Source organism: Sciurus carolinensis, chromosome 15, assembly GCF_902686445.1.
Source record: "Sciurus carolinensis chromosome 15, mSciCar1.2, whole genome shotgun sequence".
In the NCBI taxonomy this organism is placed as follows: domain Eukaryota; kingdom Metazoa; phylum Chordata; class Mammalia; order Rodentia; family Sciuridae; genus Sciurus; species Sciurus carolinensis.
The window spans coordinates 55,054,407-55,073,807 of record NC_062227.1 but is presented as its reverse complement, the minus strand read 5'-3'; the positions used below and the strand labels follow the sequence as shown (position 1 = coordinate 55,073,807).

The following is a 19,401-nucleotide window of genomic DNA, read 5'->3' as shown; positions in this document are numbered from 1 at the left end:
AACTGCTTCTCCCCAGTGCTGAGGGCAAATCAGGACAGAAACCAGTACTCCCTAATGTTACAAAATCCCATTCCTGGAAAGAATTACTCACCAAAGTCAACAGGGAGGCAAAGGGAACAAGGAACCATCAGAGGACTCAGCCTCCTCTCACATCCCCTCTCCTGTGACTTCCCTCTAGCATAGCATTGGCCACATGCTACAAGAGAGCCTCTCCTCCTGCTAAGCCCTGTGTCTGCATCACCCCCAGTGCTGGCATGGTACCCGACCTTCCAGGTGCTCAGCGCATATTTGAGGAAAAGAAGGGAAAGCAAACCTTGGAACAGACCTCAATGCACATCAGCCCGATCGTCAACGTCTTTATGAATCTACATTTCAAGTTATTGCTATAGGCCACAAGCTTCATTTTGAAAATTCACTCTGCACCCCTCACTTCCCACAAATAGGAAACGATGATCAACATGTGATGATTACGTGTCCGAGGCATGGCAGGCTGGTGGGGTGTACTGAAGACAGCCATGAGGTGATATTTCAGCTCTCAGAGTTACATTTCAGGTAAAGGCATGATGTCAACACACCAGAGACAAGTAATGAGTGACACAAGACAAATGTGCACACTAAGCTGGGGTTAGACTGCAGAGCACTGGGGAGGCTGGGGCTGGGGAAGGCTTCCTGCAGCAGGACCTAAAATGACAGGCAAGCATGGCCAGGGAGAAGAGGGACGTTCCCATTGAGAGCACATGGCTCCCCGACAGGGCAAGGAGCCTGCTCTGTGGGTGGGACAGGAGGGGGACCTGCCTGTCATTAGAGGGCAGCGGGGGACACACACTACCCTGTCCTTCCCTCACAGTCACAGAAACACCCTCTAGTCCTTGAAAACCAGCCATGGGCACCGGATAGGCACGACACTCTTCAACCAACCCAGTCCCAAGGACTCACTCCTTTGTTGATGAACAAAGGAGAAGGTGTGTTGAAACCAGAATGTTCTCCTCTAAAGAATACGGACTCACTGAGATTCATAATTTGAATTTCTTGAGGAAAACCTAGGAATCCATAAAGAAGCAATGCAGGCTAAACAATATTAAAACTTCCTGGTACTGCAGTAATTAGAATTTCAAACACTAATAGAAGACTGTACAGTTAATTAGCAGTAGTCATAAAAGTCTAAGAACAAATACGCTATGTATTAAATACAACAACTAATATAATTGCCATACAGCATTTGAAAAATTAAACAGGGAGGGGTTAGAAAGTGAGAGGGCTTGCCACAACAGTGTCACGTCCGAAGCAGAAACCCTGTTTCTTCCGGGTCTTGGTGGCCACAATTCCTCATGACAGTAATTTTATCAGTCTTTATTGTTGATATTAGAATGTTTTATTTCTCATCAATGTATTTCATTTCCTTGAGAAGCCAGGACACTTTGCACACCTGGACTACACATCATTTTCTCACCCTGGAGACACACACACATCTCCAACCAAAACTGGTTTTATGCGCAGGTTAAGTTAATAGTCACCTGTTTTTGTCAACTTTTTTTTTTTTTTTTTTTTTTTTTTTTGCTGCAAGTAAAGAACCCAACACAAACAATCTTAAGGGGGAAAAGTTTATTTGGCTCTTATGGTTTCAGAGGTCACAGTCCAGAGATAGTGACTCACTCCTCAAGGTCTCAGTGAAGTAGAACATCATGGCAGAAAAGTGTGGTGGAGGAAAGCAGCTCAGGACATGGTACCAGGAAGCAGAAAGCAAGAGTTCCCCTCCCCATGGACAAAATATATACCCCAGAGTTATGCCCCCGTGACCCACCTCCTCCAACCACACCCAACCTGCCTACAGCTATCACCCAGTTAACCTCATTAGGGGATTAATGCACTGACTAGATTAAGGCTCTCATAATCCAGTCACTTCACCTCAAAACTCTCCTTCATTTGTCTCACATGTGAGTGTTTTGAGAACACCTCACATCTAAACCCTAACACCACCTGTCTAGCTCAAGTTCAAGACCTTAGCAATGCCCAGCCCCAAATACCCCCAAATACACACCCTCAATAGACTTACAAAGCTCCATCTCCATGAGCCCTTGAGGAAAGGCTGATGGAAGAATATAACAACCCCTATAACATATTCTTACCAAAGAATTCAGATTTGAGTTTGATAGCACTTTTAGATTTAATGACCAATTTATAGGAAATATAATGGAAAGAAGTAACAAGTAGGCATCACCAAGATGCAGAAAGAAAAATCCAAATCAAAAAATTCTATAGGACAAGCAAACTAGTTTTTTCAAAAAATAAAATGGAAAAATTTTATTAAAAAAAGGGATACAAGCGTAGCTCAGTGGCAGAGTGTTTGTCTCCCATGTGTGAGGCCCAAGGTCCAATCCCCAGCACCCTAGAGAGAGAGGGGAAAGAGATGGAAGAGGAACCTATAAGTTGAAAACTGAAAGACATTCAGCAATCGTGCTCTTTGCACTTAACCATAGGTGTCAAAAATGTATGTCCACACAAAAATCCACACACGGATGTTTATGGTAGCTTTGTTCATGAATGGCAAAATTTGGAAGCAACCACGATGACCTTCAATAGATGAATGGATAAACTGTGGTATGTCCAGACAATGGAATATAACTCAGCACTAAAAAGGAACAAGCTGTCAAGCCCTGAAAAGAAATGGAGGAAACCTACATACATATTTCTAAATGAAAGAGGCTATTCTGAAAAGACTACCTACTGTATGATTCCAACTATCTGGTATTCTAGAAAAGGCAAAATTAGGGCAACAGTAAAAAGACCAGTGATTGCCAGGGTTTGAGGAGAGATGAATATGTGCAGACAAAGGACTGCCAAGACAGTGAAGTCAGCCTGCATGATGCTACACTGCTGGTTACGTGTCATCATATATTTGTCCAAACCCACAAAATACACAATACCAAGAGTGAGTGAACCCTCGCATAAACCATAGTCTGGGTGATAATGATAGGTAAATGCAGGTTCATCCATTGTAACAAATGCACCTCTCTGGTAGGAGATAATGATAGCGGGGGATACTGTGCATGTTTGTGGGTGCAGGGAGCCCATGGAAAAATCTCTGTACCTTCCTCTCAGTTTTGCTATGAACTCAAAACTGTTTCAAAAATTAAGATCAATTCTATTTATAATTTTTAAGAAAAATCAACCAAACTCAACATAGGTACTTCATTTCAATATTATTCAGATAGATACAGAAAACAAACACTGATGGATTGGACATTTGAAGGTATTAAAGAATTTCTATTCAGTGTTTTTGGCATGATAAAGGTATTGTGGTTATGTTTTTCCCTTATGCTTTTGAGATCCTTACTGAAATAATGACAGATGAAGTGCTACAATGTCTACATTTGCCTCAAAAAGGTAGGGATCGCTGGGCATGGCAGTGCACACCTGTATTCTCAGTGACTCAGGAGGCTGAGACAGGAGGATTGCAATTTGAGGCCAGCCTCAGCAACTTAGCAAGGACCTAAGCAACTTAGTAAGACCCTGTAGCAAAAAATAAAAAGGGTTGGGGATATAGCTTAGTGGTAGAGTACCCCTGAGTTCAATCTCCAGTACCAGGGATGGGGGGAAGCCAAGGAGGGTTGGAGACTACAGATATAAAATAAAACTGACCATGGAGTGGTAAATCACAAAGTGGGCAGAAGGTGCATGGGAATCCACTACACTATTTTCTTTACTTTTGTTTGTGTTTTAAATCTAACATAATGGAGCCAGACACTGTGGCACATGCCTGTAATCCCAGTGACTCAGAAGGCTGGGGCAGGAGGATTCCAAGTTCAAGGCTGCCTCAGCAACTTAGCAAGGTCCTCAGCAACTTAGCTAGACTCTGTCTCAAAATAAAGAACACAAAGGGCTGGGTCAACGGTAAAGCATATCTGTTTTCAAAAAAATTCATATAATGAAAAAATGTTTCCAAACTTAAAAAATGGTGGGCAGGGGACTATAAGCTGTCACATCCACCATGTTCACTTTGGCCTAAAATGAACTTGTCAAACTTGCCCCATCACCCCTGGGGCAGGAGACAAGAGTAGATTAGTGCCCCTCTGCAGCAGGAGCTCCTGTCCCTCCCAGTATCAAAGCCAAGATTCTGGCAGTGTCCAATCCCCTGAGGACACCAGGCCTGCTTCTGCTGAAGCCTCTGCATGGGGCTTCCCTGGAACCCTTCGCCCCAGTTACCCTGGTGGCTTGTACACTCTCTGGCTTCCAGCTGCTCGAAGGTCACTTACCTTCCAATCCTATTAAAATGGCAAGACCACCCATTCTCACCCCCCTCCAGCTCATTACCCCATTGAACCAGTCACGTATGCGCTTTCTTTACTGATATTTTAATCATCTTCCCCCCACCCCAATTAGCATGTAAACCCCAAGAAGGGCAGGAGACGGCTCCCCCGCAAAAGTCACCTCCTTCGCAGCGCTGCTGAGGGCAACCCTGCCTGACAGCTTCTCTCCACCCACAGCACCGCAGCTTATCCTGATCTCCTTTTCCTGCTCAGTTTGCCACAGAGTAGAGTCTCCTGTTCCCGAGCTCTGGGAAGAGGTGAAGAAAGATAAGGCAAAGGAAAGAAACTCAACATCATGCTTTTCCAGAACTTTCTTCTTTTTTTTTTTTTTTCCCATAGCTTTATTAAGGTAAAATTGAAGTAAAATAAAAGGTACATATTTGAAGTATGCAATCTGATCAGTTTTGACATGTATGTAACCAATACAATCAATATTAAAAGCATTTCCATTACTTTTTTTAATTTGAAATCATGCACTGTGTTTCTTGCATGGTTTATTACATTAGAAATCAATCACCTTAAGATATATAGAACTCCAAACCCACACGTCAACTATTCAATCTGAGATTTTCAACAAGGATTTCATCTCTAAAAGGAAGAATAAGCAAACAAATTTCTGTAACTAAAGTAAATTTGGGTGGAAATTTGGGTATATTTGATATACCTCCCACATAGAGGAAATTAAACCTGTATTCTCGTTGAAAATGGGGTGATACTGTTTTCTTTCCTTTTTTCTAAAACTCTTGCAAATCTAGTCATCCCTTTGGTATCCACAGGAGTGATTCTAGAACCCCATGGATACCAAATCTGCAGTGCTCAAGTCCCTCATATACAACGACGTTGGATTTGCATATAACCTAGACATATCCTCCCACACATTTGAATTGTTATGTGGAATCATTTAAGGAACTAGACAAGAAAAGAAAGTCCCAGTGTTTTTAGCACAGATGCAATTTTTTGACCTGAATATTTTTGATCACTAGTTGGTTAAACCCAAGATGCCTAACCCATGGATACGGAGTGCCAACTGTATGCCCTTGATAGACCCAGTTTTAGAGGTTATCAGTGAAGTTCCTGCTTCCAGTACTCCCAAGGTAGATGAGAATTTTCCTAGAACTCAGAGAACCTTCTAGTTCTCAGCAAATGCACAAGTTTCCCACATCCCATGTGGTCTGTCTTTTTTTTTTTTTTCTTTTTATTTGTTCTACTTAGTTATACAAGACAGCAGAATGCATTTTAATTCATTGTACAAGAATGGAGTACAACTTTCCACTTCTCTGGTTGTACATGATGTAGAGTCACACCATTTGTGCAATCATACATGGACATAGGGTAATGATGTCTGTCTCATTCCACCATCTTTCCCACCCCCCAGCCCACTTCACTCCTCTCATTCCCCTCTGCCCAATCCAAAGTTCCTCCATTCTTCCCTTACTGCCCCACCTCCCCATTCTGTATCAGCATCCTCTTAATAGAGAGAACATTTGGCCTTTGGTTTTTTGGGATTGGCTTATCTTGCTTAGTATGATATTCTTCAACTCCATCCATTTACCTGAAAATGCCATAATTTTATTCTTCTTTAAGGCTGAGTAATATTCCACTGTGTATATATATATATATATATATATATATATATATATATATACCACAGTTTCTTTATCCATTCTTCTATTGAAGGCATTAGGTTGGTTCCACAATTAAGCTATTGTGAACTGAACTGCTAATAAACATTGATGTGGCTGCATCACTGTAGTATGCTGACTTTAAGTTCTTTACATATAGGCCAAGGAGTGGCATAGCTGAGTTAAATGGTGGTTCCATTCCAAGTTTTCTGAGGAGTCTCCTTACTGCTTTCCAGGGTGGATGCACCAATTTGCAATTCCACCAGCAATGTATGAGTGTGCTTTTTTCCCAAAATTCTCACCAACACTTATTGTTACTTGTATTCTTGATCATTGCCATTCTAATTGCAGTGAGATGGAATCTTAGTTTTGATTTGCATTTATCTAATTACTAGAAATATTGAACATTTTTTGATATATTTGTTGATCAATTGTATATCTTCTTCTGTGAAATGTCTGCTCAGTTCCTTAGCCTGATTGGGTTATTTGTATTTTGGTGTTAAGTTTTTGATTTCTTTATAAATTCTGGAGATTAGCACTCTATCTGAAGTGTGTGTGGTAAAGATTTTCTCCCACTCTGTGGGCTCTCTCTTCACGTTATTGATTGTTTCCTTTGCTGAGAAAAAGCTTTTTAGTTTGAATCCATCCCATTTATTAATTCTTTATTTTATTTCTTGAGTCTTGTTAAGGAAGTCTGGTTCTAAGCTGACATAATGATTTGGGCCTACTTTTTCTTCTATTTGGTGCAGGGTCCCTGGTCTAATTGATTCTTGATCCATTTTGAGTTGAGTTTTGTGCAGAGTGAGAGATAGGGGTTTAAATTCATTTTGCTGCATATGAATTTCCAGTTTTCCCAGCACCATTTGTTGAAGAGGATATCTTTTCTTCACTGTATGTTTTTGGCACCTTTGTCTAGTATGAGATAACTGTACTTATGTGGATTTGTCTCTGTGTCTTCTATTCTATACCATTGGTCTATCTGTCTATTTTGGTGCCAATACCATGCCATTTTTGTTACAATAGCTCTGTAGTATAGTTTAAGGTCTGATATTGTGATGCCTACTGCTTCACTTTTCTTGCTAAGTACTGCTTTGTCTATTCCAGGTCTCTTATTTTTCCAAATTAATTTTATGATTGCTTTCTCAATTTCTATGAGAAAAGACATTGGGATTTTAATTGGAATTGCACTGGATCTATATAATGCTTTTGATAGGATGGTCATTTTGACAATATTAATTCTGCCTATCCAAGAACATAGGAGATCTTTCTATCTTCTAAGGTCATCTTCAATTTCTTTCTTTAGTGTTCTGTAATTTTCACCGTAGAAGTCTTTCACCTCTTTTGTTAGATTGACTCCCAAGTATTTTATTTTACTTTTTGAGGCTATTGTGAATGAGGTAGTTTTCCTAATTTCTATTTCAGAGGATTCATCACTTATGAACAGAAATACATTAGATTTATGGGTGTTGGTTTTAGATCCTGCAACTTTGCCGAATTAATGTATTATTTCCAGAACTTTCTTTTCCTTCTTTCCTCCCTCTCACCACTGTCCACTCTGGCCATACTGGCTCAGGACCCTCACCTCCCACTCCTCCCACTCCTCCAGGCACTTGCCTTCTAGATCCCCAAAGTACCTCAATGACCACACAGTTCCACCTGCTTCTGTGCTCTGGTGATTTTCATTTAGCTTAATTTTTCCATAACTGCTGTGTCATCTGTGTTCATCACCTCAGATGAGACTGAAAGGCAGCAGATTCCCTTTATTTCTTCTGGATATACTATGAATCTTAGCCTCTCAGTGGCTCTAGACTGTGTCAGTCACAGACTGACACATCAGGAACATCACTGCCAAACCAGTTGCCCAAGTTGGAGACTTTGGCTCAACCCTTAACCCTAGCTTCTCAGCCAGGTCCCAAGTCCTCCTGATACTCATCCCCAATTATTTTGCCCATTGTCTCTGCAACCTCACTGCCACTAACCTAACTTAGGCCACAGTCAATCCCTCCTAACTAGACCCCTGACCCCTGGCTTGGATCCTTTCAACTTATTGAACATGAAGGAGAACATGAAGGCAGCCTTTCTAGGCAAAGGAGCACAAAACTCCTCGGCTCCATGTATCTGGACGGCTCTTCATTGTCTTCCAAATAGTATCTAATCTCCTTACACACCTCCCGAGGCCCTCGGTGATCTGGACCTTGCATCCTCTCAGGCCCCATCTGCTCACCTCACTCTCTAACCTTTAGGCAGACTGTCCCTCTTTCAGCTCCTCCAAGAGAGTCATGGCCTTCCTATTGGAAGCCCTTCTCTTCATTTGGAACACTCCTTTTTGCCCCGCTCCCCACTATTCAACTTTTGGTCTCAGTTCACATATGATTTGTCCCTGGATGATTTCCTGGAACCCCTGGTCTGGGCTCTGTCCTTCCTCTGTGCTTGCTGGCACTTAGCACTCCCTTTTCATTCTGAATTGTCACTTCTGCTCCCCTAGTCCCTCCTCCCCACAGACTACAAGCAGGGCCTCTGGTATCATGCCACATCCCCTCAACCAAGCATATTGTCTGGGACCCACATAGATATTCAGTGTTTATTAAGTGAATAAAAAAAATATATAAGCACATCATGATCTGCCAGCCCAAGAAAGGTGACTAGAGAGAATAAAGTCCTATCTGGCTGAGAAAAGAGGAAACAGTGACTTCCCCAGCTGTAACCCTGAAACTTGGAATACTTTGCTAAACATAGGAGTTAAAGGGTGCCCAGATGGCGAGCCACGGGGGTTGGAGGTGTGCAGCTGGCGTGTAGTCCACCTCTGGAACCACTTGGCTGTGTGGCCTGAGCCTGTTCCCTCGTTCAGAGAAGGCACCCCTGGAGGAGAGATTTCTGCACCTTCAGCTTTAACTTGTTTTGAATCTATGGCCAAATCAGTACTACAGAGAACCTGAGGTCACAAAGGATTTTCAGTTAATAGAATAAAATCCCTGTGTCATGGTTGGATTCTCCCAGGTAAAGACCCTGAACAAAGATTTAAGAGCACAGACCTTATCTGGGAGATCAGGCCAGGAAGCACGCCAAGGGAAGTGGGAAAGTGAGGCAGAGCGAGAAAAAGTCAACAAAGGGTGAGTGACAGGTCAGGTGGCCACTGTGGACAACTGAAGACCTGGCCTGCTGGAAGACAGTGTAGAAAGTGCACAGAGCTGTCCAGCTGAGGCAGGGAAGCAAGATATTCACTCATTTACTTCCATCAACCACTGGCTGGGGGCCACTCCCAAGCATATCAGTATCCAACTCTTCCAGGAGGAGACTCATAGGTATTTGCAGTTAGAAGTTTAGATATCGTTATGTTATGGTTTGGATGTGAGGTGTCCCCCAAAAGTTCACATGTGAGACAATACAGGAAGGTTCAGAGGAGAACTGATTGGGTTGTGAAAGTCTTAACCCAATCAGTGAATTAATCCCCTGGTGGGATTAACTGCGTGGTAACTGAAAGCAGGTAGGGTGTGGCTGGAGGAGGTGGGTATTCGGGGCATAGCTATGGGGTATATATTTTGAGTGGAGTCTCTCTCTCTGCTTCTTGATCATCATGTGAGCTGCTTCCCTCTGCCACACCCTTCTGCCATGATGTTCACCCTCACCTGGAGCCCCAAGGAATGGACCTGGCCTTCTATGGACAGAGACCTCTGAAACCATAAGCCTCCAAATAAACTTTTCCTCCTCTACAATTGTTCTGGTCAGATCTTTTAGTCACAGCGGCAAAAACGCTGACTAAAACAGATCTGTACTGGAATAGTTAGTGTCAAGGGGATATAGGCAAGTTGTGACGGCACTGGAGCCAACCTTCGGACTTTGGGAACATTCCTACCTCTTACTTTTTGTCCTACCATTTCCAAGGGAATCAAATGCAAACAAAATCAGGTCATGAGGTTTGCAAACAGCTCCAATTATTCATTGTGATTTTTATTGCCGCACCTATGTTCATTTGTGCATTTCTTACTTATGTAAGGCAGAAAAAAGTGTCAATTCAGCACTGCCTCATAGAGTGGCCTTGAAGGCTGCTGTAGGAATCTCCTGCGAGCGCTACAAATGGCAGTTTCAAATCTTTGTCGCCTAAAGAGTACTTCATCATGTTCCTGGACCCTGCTTTTTCTTTAACAGCTTCAGGGAAAGACTCAAATTCCATCCAATTAGATGTAACTCAACTTTAGCTCTTTTGAATCTACCTACATGCAAATTAGACCCAGAGCTGGTGCTTTAGGATGAAGAAAAGGGTTTGAGTATTGCCTTAGATTTTTTAAACCTACACAGGCATCTTTTTTTAACAACAAAGAATCTGATTTTCCCAGAAAGTATTCCTGGGTGGGGGGATCAGAAACAGACACGGAATTTTCACTATATTTCTTTCTCTCTCCCACTCCCACTTTCTTTTAACTACTGAATTCAGGCCAACAGCTGGTTGTTTGGCTTGCTCGCTTGCTTTTTTCCAGGTGAGACTTTTTCCCATGGCTGTGACTGTCCATCTCCTTGACTCAGATGACCCTGCTGGATGCTTTATCCTCTCACCAGGGCATCATTTGGACACCATGCAGACAAAGCTGGAGCCAGTCTGGATGTAAGGCCTGGTAACTGCACCTCAAGCGAAACTGCAGATGCTGCCTAGGGCTTGCCCCAGTTTCAGATGAGTAGGTGAGACCTGCCTGCCTCTCCCTTCCCACCTCCCTCCACGAAAGGAACTCTTGTCACCAACATGCACACAAACTGTCCTGGGCTTCCACCAGCTCCGCACAGTGCAGCATATAAACGAAACTTATCAGAAACACTTGGAAATGACAGAATGAACACCAGGAGCCTGTTTCCAATGATATTTTCCATCACTGAGGACTTCACTCCAAGCCACGTTTGTCTGCTTTTTCAAATTGCTAGAAAGGCCATTAATAACATCATCCTTCCCCCAAAATAAGGTAAGAAACTCACTGAAGAGGGGCTGATGAACTGGGATTGAGACTCTGGGATACCCTTTCCTTTTCTTCCACTTAAAGGGTCAAACCAGCAGGTCTCTCTAACACGCTGAGAAGTGAGAAATTTCCCTGCAGAATGATCCATATTGTCTAAAAACAGCAACAGTGAGCAGCTGGGGGGCAGGCAGGTTGTTCATGTGTTTGTCTGTTTTCCTCAACTGCTAGTCTCACATAACAATGTGCAACGGAGACGCAGAAATCAAAGATGAAGAAAGAAAACCCAGACTCTCCAAAACTTTACCTCTTCAATCAATGAATGCACCAGGGCTATGCTCTCCCACTCCAGTTTTCCTGTCACCATGAAGGGGCAGAAAGACATGGTGGAAAGAACATTGTCTCAGGGAGTCTGTGGGTCTGAGTTCCAGTTCCAGCTGTCTGAGAAACTGGGCAAGTCACTTCACCTCCCAAAACCTCAGTTTCTCCAGCTCTAATCCCTGCCCCTTCCATCTCGACTTTGAATACTGACATGCCTTAAGCTGAACAGAGACCTTAGCAATTCCCACTGCCGTCTGAGAAACAGCTGTTTTTACTGGCCCACCAGGATTGCAAAGGAGTAGCAAAGGTATATGAGGGAATGAATGTACAGCTGTGGTTGCAAATTGCTGCTAAACCAAGTGAACATGTCAATGATAGTACTGATCAGACTGAATAGGTAAGTGGGGAGAGGGAGGAGGTCGCAGGAATAGGGAGAGACAGGCAGGAATGGGAAGATTGCCCATCATTCTCAACCTGAGATCCAAACAGGGGAAAGGTGATGCTTATAAGGGGAACTTGTCAGCCTTCTATTTCAGGCAGTATAACAGATGAAATCCTCTGAAGGTCTCTACCACTAAAATACATGAAATAAGGCGGGAAATATAAAAATTTATATTTTTAAAAGCATTGCTGAACTGACACAATTGTATGAAGCAGAAAGACCAAAAAATGAAGTAAATGCAAAATTTCTAGGGGCTGTGGGCTAAGGCTAGCTTTGTCCTGAGGGTCTCTTCTGAAACCTGAAGACACTGAGTTTCTACTTTGATGGTCACATTGAAGATAAGTTGGGAATCTAACATAAAGGTGGGATCACAGAGATATGCCCTTTGCAAAAGGGTCAACTATAAATAAATCTGCTGCTCAGAAAGAGTCAATAAGGAAACTTGACTATTTCAGCCTTAGCACTAGATGGAGGGGAAATCTGTATCTACAAGCTGGCCCTTGCGCAGGCTGTTGATCTTAATTCAAGTTACTTATGAGGTCCAGCAAATCACAAGCCTAGATTTTAACTTAAAATAACTTAAAATTATCCTAAGTATATGGATGAGCCTCAAAAATGTTATGCTAAGTGAAAGAAGCCACATATAAAAGACTTCATATTGTATGATTTCATTTATATAAAACAGCCAAAAAAAAAAGACAAAGAGGAAGAGAGTGGACTTATGAGTGCCAGGACCTGAAGGGTAGGAATATGAGAAACTAAACAGGTCAAGGGATCTTGGAGAATTATGGAAGAGTTTTAACACTGGATCATTATGATGTTCGTACAACACTAAAAACTTATTATATCTCAATGAACTATATGCTTAAAATGGGTGAATTTTATGGTATCATACTTCAATGAAGTTGTTTGGTTTGGGGGGGTTGTTTTTTCAATGATCCAGGGCTCATAGTGTAGAAGTGACTAGCAGAAGGACTGTAAGTTCTTTCTGGGTGAATAGAACTTCAAAAAGAATTCCAATAGATAAATGTATTAATAAAATGTGTAACTCACAGTAAAAAATCACAAAAGAAACCAAGACACTTGAGTGAGATCTATCAGAATTATAGACAGCAAATCAAGCCCCAGAAGTCTTCCAATAATGGAATCAGTTGACATAAAATAAGCAATCGTACCTACTATACAAATTATAACTATGAAGTAAAAAGGGATTCTTGGAAATAAGTGCAAGCAACAAAAGGTACTAAATACCACCAAGATGTGTGAAAGAATTAGATTCCAGAAATAAAATGTACATATAATAATTCAAACTTAAATTTTAATGAGTTGCTTAAGTAGTAGATTAGACAGGAAGGGCGGTAGAGACGAGGGCAATCCATCCCCATTTACTTTCTCAGCATGCAGTATGTCCACTGAAGTTCAGTTCCATGCTTTTCACTCTAAAACCCAGGCTGATGATGGAATCTCAAAATATATCCCGTATCATGGCAAAGTCAACATACAAAGCCAACTGAGGGTTATAGGTACAGAAAAACATTTAAGATGTGTATCTTGAAATAAGTCAAAGGTCAGCAGATATTTTCTGGCCATCCTTTAAGTTTTCATCTCTTTGTTATGTGCTATTGTGAATGTCAAAGTGTAAGGTAACCTCAAAGGCCCTGAATTCCTCAAGCTAAACACGTTAAATAATCAAAGAGCAACACAAAAATGGGTATAAACTCACTGTGGTCTATTCCCTGTTCTCCAGAAGGCAGCCATGGGCTGCTGAGATATTGTCCTTAGCTGGCAGTTTAGGATACTCTTAGCAAAGGCAGCCATAGCAAACAGCAAGACCGTATGTATGTAATGAAAAGAAGGTGCTGGAAAAGTCCAGGTGCTGCAAAAGATCGGAGAAAGGAAAAAAATCATTGAGTATGGAATAGACATTTTCAAAGAGGAAAAACTAGAGCTGAAGCCCAAATGATAATACAAGATTATCCTTGAAGAGTCAGAAAACTTTTATAGTATGAGAATATGAACAAAGCCACCCTCCTTGTGAGGTCCCCAAGGAACATGATTATAGGAGAAAGAAAAGGATATGTCCCTCAAAGTAATACTTTATCACTACCTCAGTTTGGGCCCCAAATCTCAACAATAAAAAAAAATTATTTTAAGAAGCTAGACCAGGTCACCCACTTTTCTGCTAAATTGGTCAAGGGTTCCACTTACAGTAAGCCAGGAAACCTCCAGCCCATGCACAAGGACCAAATCTTTTTTTTATTATGTATTTATTTATTTATTTATTTTGGTGCTGGGGGATCTGAACCCAGGGCTTCATGCATGCCAGGCAAGCACTTTACCACTGAGCCACATCACCAGCCCACCAAATCTGATCATACTCCTAGTGATAAAAGATCAATCAATGCACACCAGCTGGGCACTGACCTTTGTAGCACAGTATCTTCTCTAGCAAATGTGGTCCTATTCACTTCCTGAATTAAACCAATTACATTAGCACTACTTTTCTTAAGAAGGGAGGAGCATAAGGATGAACTCCTGAGCACTAAGTACCATCTGGGTTGGACATCACTAAGTCCAAGAAGTGATGTTTCCATCAAAAGATGAATCAGGATTAGCCACCAAAAAAGAGGCTGAGGAGTTTCTGACTTTAGCAGTTCTTGATAGCAGGAGCGATGATGGCTATAGCTTGCACTTTGCTTGTCTGCTATTCTTCTCCATATTTCTTTCTATGCCACTGTTGGAGGGACTCATTTCTACAGAAACTTCTGAAATAAAAAATGTAGAATTCAAGAAATGTTTGTTTGGTATTTTGTTTTTGTTTTTTTTTTTTCATATCACATTAATCCTAAATGCAAGTTGTCCCATCTTGTCCTCCGTTACATTAAAATAAATATTAATATTATCTCCCCATGTGGAATGTAAGGGGCCTTTGCTGGCGCCCAACCTGCATTCCCTATAGTGTCTCAAACAGTGACAAGCAGGGACTAACCCTTGGCAAAACTGTAAAGGAAGTGATTCTTTCTCTAGGGACTTTTCTTTCTTCTAGTCCTGGAGATCAAACCAGGGCTCTGCACAAGCTAGGCAAGTGCTTTACCAACTGAGCTCTATCCCCATCCCTAGGGCCCTTTTCTTTTGCACTTTTTCCCCTAGTGGATTGTACCATTTCTTTCCTCAGCCCAGATACCTAGCAGCTTCACACTTTTTATACCTTCAAGTCAACCAAAATATAATCCAAGGAAAAAGTGGGTAAATTAATTTACCCTCAATCATAAACAATTGCTTGAGTTTAAAGAGATGTACAAAGAAACAAATAACCATTTGTAGGAGGATTTCAAGTATTAGCAAGATGTCACAGTGGTTACTTTGAGGGGCAGAAGGTCTTTCTGAGACTTCTGAAATTTCAGAATTTCCCCTAAATTCTGAACCCAATACTCTGGGCATATACAAAATCCTATCAATTCTTTTCCTACTTCCCACTTCCTGTTTGTACCAGGCTTTTAAAAAAAAAAACTATAGATATTTACTATCTTCCTGGACAAGAAAAAAATAGAAACTAAGGCAGCCCCCTTCAAGTGCCTTACTGCAATGAAAAAAACAGAAACTAAGGCAGCCCCCTTCAAGTGCCTTACTGCAATGGAACAGCTTAACTTTCAAATAAATTGGTGCCATATGATAAAATAATGGGAAGATGTTGACAAATCTAGCCTTTTCATGGCATTAAATACAATTCTGTTGCTGGACTACCTAGAAAAACACAGAATGTATGTCATCCAAAAAGCAGGGCTGATGAGTACTCCATTTAGAGTTAATAAGTTAATAAGTGCTATTAAAACCACATATATCAAGTTATTTCATGCATAATGCAAAAACATATGAATTATCACAGTTAAGGCAGTCTTTAAGTGCCCAAGGACCAAGCTAGATATAGGACTAAAATATTTTGGTTTCTGCCATAATCTCGTAGGAATGCCTTGGCAGGTAAGAATCTCCTTCTTCTGCTTTCAAAAACCCATTTTTCAAGGGTCAGGAGAGTGATTTGGTTGAATCTTGGTGTTTAACATTTGCATTGGTCTAAAAACAGATAAGCAGAATTGCTCCAGGGAGCACATTCTGTTCAGAGTTTAATATGACAGAAGTAAAAACAGGCCATCAACCAGTAGGTTTACTGGTGCCCACATGGGGCCAGAGCCTGTTTACCTGCTCTGGGTGCAATTCAGGCTAGGCACACACTTATTCCTAGGCACTGGAATAGGTCAGGTCAGATCCACATTCCTACAGCCCCTGATTTAAAGCTTCTCTTACACTGTATTTGCCAGTTAGGTCTAAACACTTGTCTCCTTCAACCATGTTTCCCACTCACTTCCAAGCTACACCACTATGGAGATGATAGGTCCATAGCTATGGTTCATGCTTTCTATTCAGTATTTCCTTTTGAAGCATGTTGTTGAATTCCAGCAGTTGGTGGCTCTTGCTCATTGAAGTGCCTGAATTTGCTTCTCCAGGTAGGCCAGATGCAAATGATTTGAAGAAACCTCAGGACACAGATTTTCCTAGGTTAGTGACTTCGGGGAGACCAATCTGCTACTGTATTCAGAAACTTCCTTCCCCATGCCAGCCTCTGGGTTAAACTATATGGGTTTCAATAAAGAAGTCATGAACTCTTACCAAGACCTTGATGGAGAGAAAAGGAGAACAGAGGTCCGTTAACAGTTTGCCCCAGTCCTAATGACCTTGAGCAAGTTACCATCCTCTGCACATGATCTTAGCCAAAAGGTCAAGAAGCGATAGTTACCATCCTCTGTTGCAGTTCTATTAGTCCGTTTTCTGTTGATATAACAAAATGCCTGAAGGAAAGTATTGAAAAGAGAGAGATAGGTTTATTTAGCACACAGTTTTGGAGACTACATGTCCAAGTTTGAGCAGCTATCTCTATATGGCATTTGGTTAGCGACTAGTGGCATCATGGTGGGACAGGAAGACAGAGAGATTTAGAGGTCAGGCTTACTCCTTTTTATAACAACTTGCTCTTATAAGAACTGATGGGGATCCCCATAAAACTACATTAATCCCTTCCCACTGCATGCCCCAATGACCTAACTACCTTCCACTAAGCCCCACAGGTCCCGCCACCTCTTAATACCACCACATTGGAAACCAAGGTTCCAAAACATCAACCTTTGGGGACAAACTGCACACAAACCACAGCAGTGGTACTTCTCAAAATATGTTCCCAAAATTCCAGTCTCAAAATGAGCTGCCACAGACCCAAGGCCCCATCCCAGACCTAGGTCAGTCTCTAGGTGTTGAACCACACTCATGTTTGAGAACCATGGTTGAGGGACTCTAGGTTTATTATTATTAAGTGGGACTAACACAGGACAAATATATCTAACAAGATTATTATAAGTATCAAAATGGTACAGTGTGCGTAAAGTAGTACACTGTCTGGTTTATTAGTTGAAAGCACTTTAGGAATGCAAACAGATGTGAACTTGAAACCTTGAAAACTTACCACTGTGTGACCTTGGGGAAAAAAGGATCCTCACTGAGCTTCAGTTTTCCAAATCTGTAAAATATGGACAAAAGAAACCTAACTCATGGGAGTATATGAGAGTAAATGAAAGGTAGTATATAAAATGTCTAACACAGGCCTAGCACATAGGAAGAATTTTAATCATGAACACATTTTCCCTCCTTCCCAAAAAATATCTCAAGCATGAGTCAGAGTGTTCTTGCTGTTTTACTACAACAGTGAGTCTCATGGTGCTTTCTACAGAACTTCCCACTGGGTGGCAAGGCAGACTTTTCATAAACAATAGCTCAGGCTCTCTTAGTTGCTGTTAAGACAGGAGTATAAACAGGGACTAGTCTGCTTATTTGGGACTAATAAATTGGTAGCTTTGCTTTCTGCACCTTGCCAAAAATCCTATCATTTTCTATCTCTCCCCACTCTACCGCTTTCTCAATGTAGAGTCTTACACCATGGGGCAACATCCTTTTCCCAAAAGTCTCCCTTCAAAAAAGTAAAAATAGTTTTAATTTGTTAACAGTTACTTTCTAAGGATCTTTCTTCACAGACGCTGTTACTCTGAAAGGGTTGCAAAAGAAAAAAAAAGGAGAGTAAATTGCATGAAACCCAAAGTTTGGCTTCAGCTGACCCTGGCAGCTCTACCCACTAAACTGGCCTCCTTCAGCCTTGACCTCCACATCCCAGGCCAGGAAAGAAGTGGGTTCCAAAAGGGCCCGGGCTTGGATAAAAGCCCTTGACAAGGCCATTTCCCTGTCCCAGGGCCCAGTCTAAAGGCTCCATCTGATACTATGGGAAAGCGACCCCCCCCCCCAGCAGCCAATTCTTAGTAATCCAAAAATGTACTTAATTATCCCACTGTCAACAGAAATAAATGATATCCTATCTCCCGTCCTTACATTAGGGAAGGAAAAAAATGAAGAAAGACAATTTATTTCAGTTGTAATTAACATCAGGCACAAGGGACCTTTCTGAAATGTTTGCCCTGGCAACTTTTCCCCCCAGAGTGGATAAAAATGCCCTCATGGGGAGAGAGGCTTGGGGTTACCCCAGTAGACATCTAACTGGATTTCAAGCCCAGAAACCCAGAGAAAAGAGACCCGGTTGCACGCTTTTCTGATTCCATCGCTATCCCCCTTCATGTTAGGTGCCCAAATCGCCTAGGGCAGGAATTCGATTTTTATACTTTCATAAAACTCCGCTGGAGAGGGGCCCTTCTCCAGGCAAACCCGGGCTGCCAATCCTCGGGGCGCTAGAAGGCGCTGTTGCGGCAGGGCCCAGCTGCCAGAGGAGGGCAAGGCCCGTGCGCCTCCGGCGAAAAGCAGCAAGAAGCAACTCCTAGTCTTCCATCAGGGACCCGGGTCTGCGCACTCTGCACAGCAGGAACCTCCCCTCGCACGCCCCCGCCCTCCTCCGACTGATCCGCTGAAAAAGACTGAGACCCAGTTTCCTCTGGGCCTGGGTTTCTTCCGAACTGACCAGAGGAAACTCAGGGAGGGCAAAATCCGGCATGACCCTGGTCCTTGGTGTACCCAATTTGATTCCGCAGCATTTCCTGCCTTCAGGTTCAAAGAGGCAGGAAAGGGGTGGGAGTAGAACCGAAAGTTAAGACATCACACGCACACACACACACACACACACGCCAAAGCCTAAGCTCCCAACTGCACACTGACAATTCAGAAAAGTCCTACGACGTGTCTTTCCCTCCCACTTGGCGACCTGGCCTGGGTACTGGTTCCATTATCCTCCGCTGAGAGGAAATCCCGTCGGTTCACTCGCTTCCAGGAAGAGTTGCCGCTTACACCAGGGAAGGGAGCGACCCGACGCCAGCAGAAGCGACCCGCAACTCTGAGGAGGGGCTCTTGGCCGAAGAGAGGGTAAACCGCCCGGAACAGGTCCTGTAGGTGGGGGGCCGGGTGCAGGAACCCGCACTGACCACGCGGGGAGTCCCGCCCTCCTGCGGGAGGCGGAGCTAGGCCAGCGCGGCCCCACGGGAAAAGTTTCCAGCCTCACCTAGGGGGCGCGGTGGGCAGCGGGGAGGCACCTAATTCTTCCCGCGAAAGAACGCGCCCAGAGCTGGGGCACCAAGCGCGCGCGAGGTCCTTTTCTTCACCAAAGCCTCGCTCCGTAGCACTCGCGCCTTCCTTCTCTTTAGAAACTCCGCGCTGGAGCCTGGGGACGTAGTTCAGACCTATCCAAATTGCTGGACGCTCAGAACACGTACTCTCTTCCCAGAACCCTC

General features: G+C 42.7%; 1 long non-coding RNA gene across 1 annotated transcript; it reads right to left on the bottom strand.

The window, feature by feature from the left end:
• Window positions 1–16,375: 16,375 nt before the first annotated feature.
• On the bottom strand, window positions 16,376–19,017 carry LOC124965231 (uncharacterized). Its single transcript, XR_007105130.1, has 3 exons — window positions 18,879–19,017; window positions 17,145–17,198; window positions 16,376–16,476 (listed from the first exon to the last, which is right to left on the bottom strand). It is a non-coding gene; the product is annotated as an uncharacterized LOC124965231 (long non-coding RNA).
• Between the last annotated feature and the right edge of the window lie 384 nt (window positions 19,018–19,401).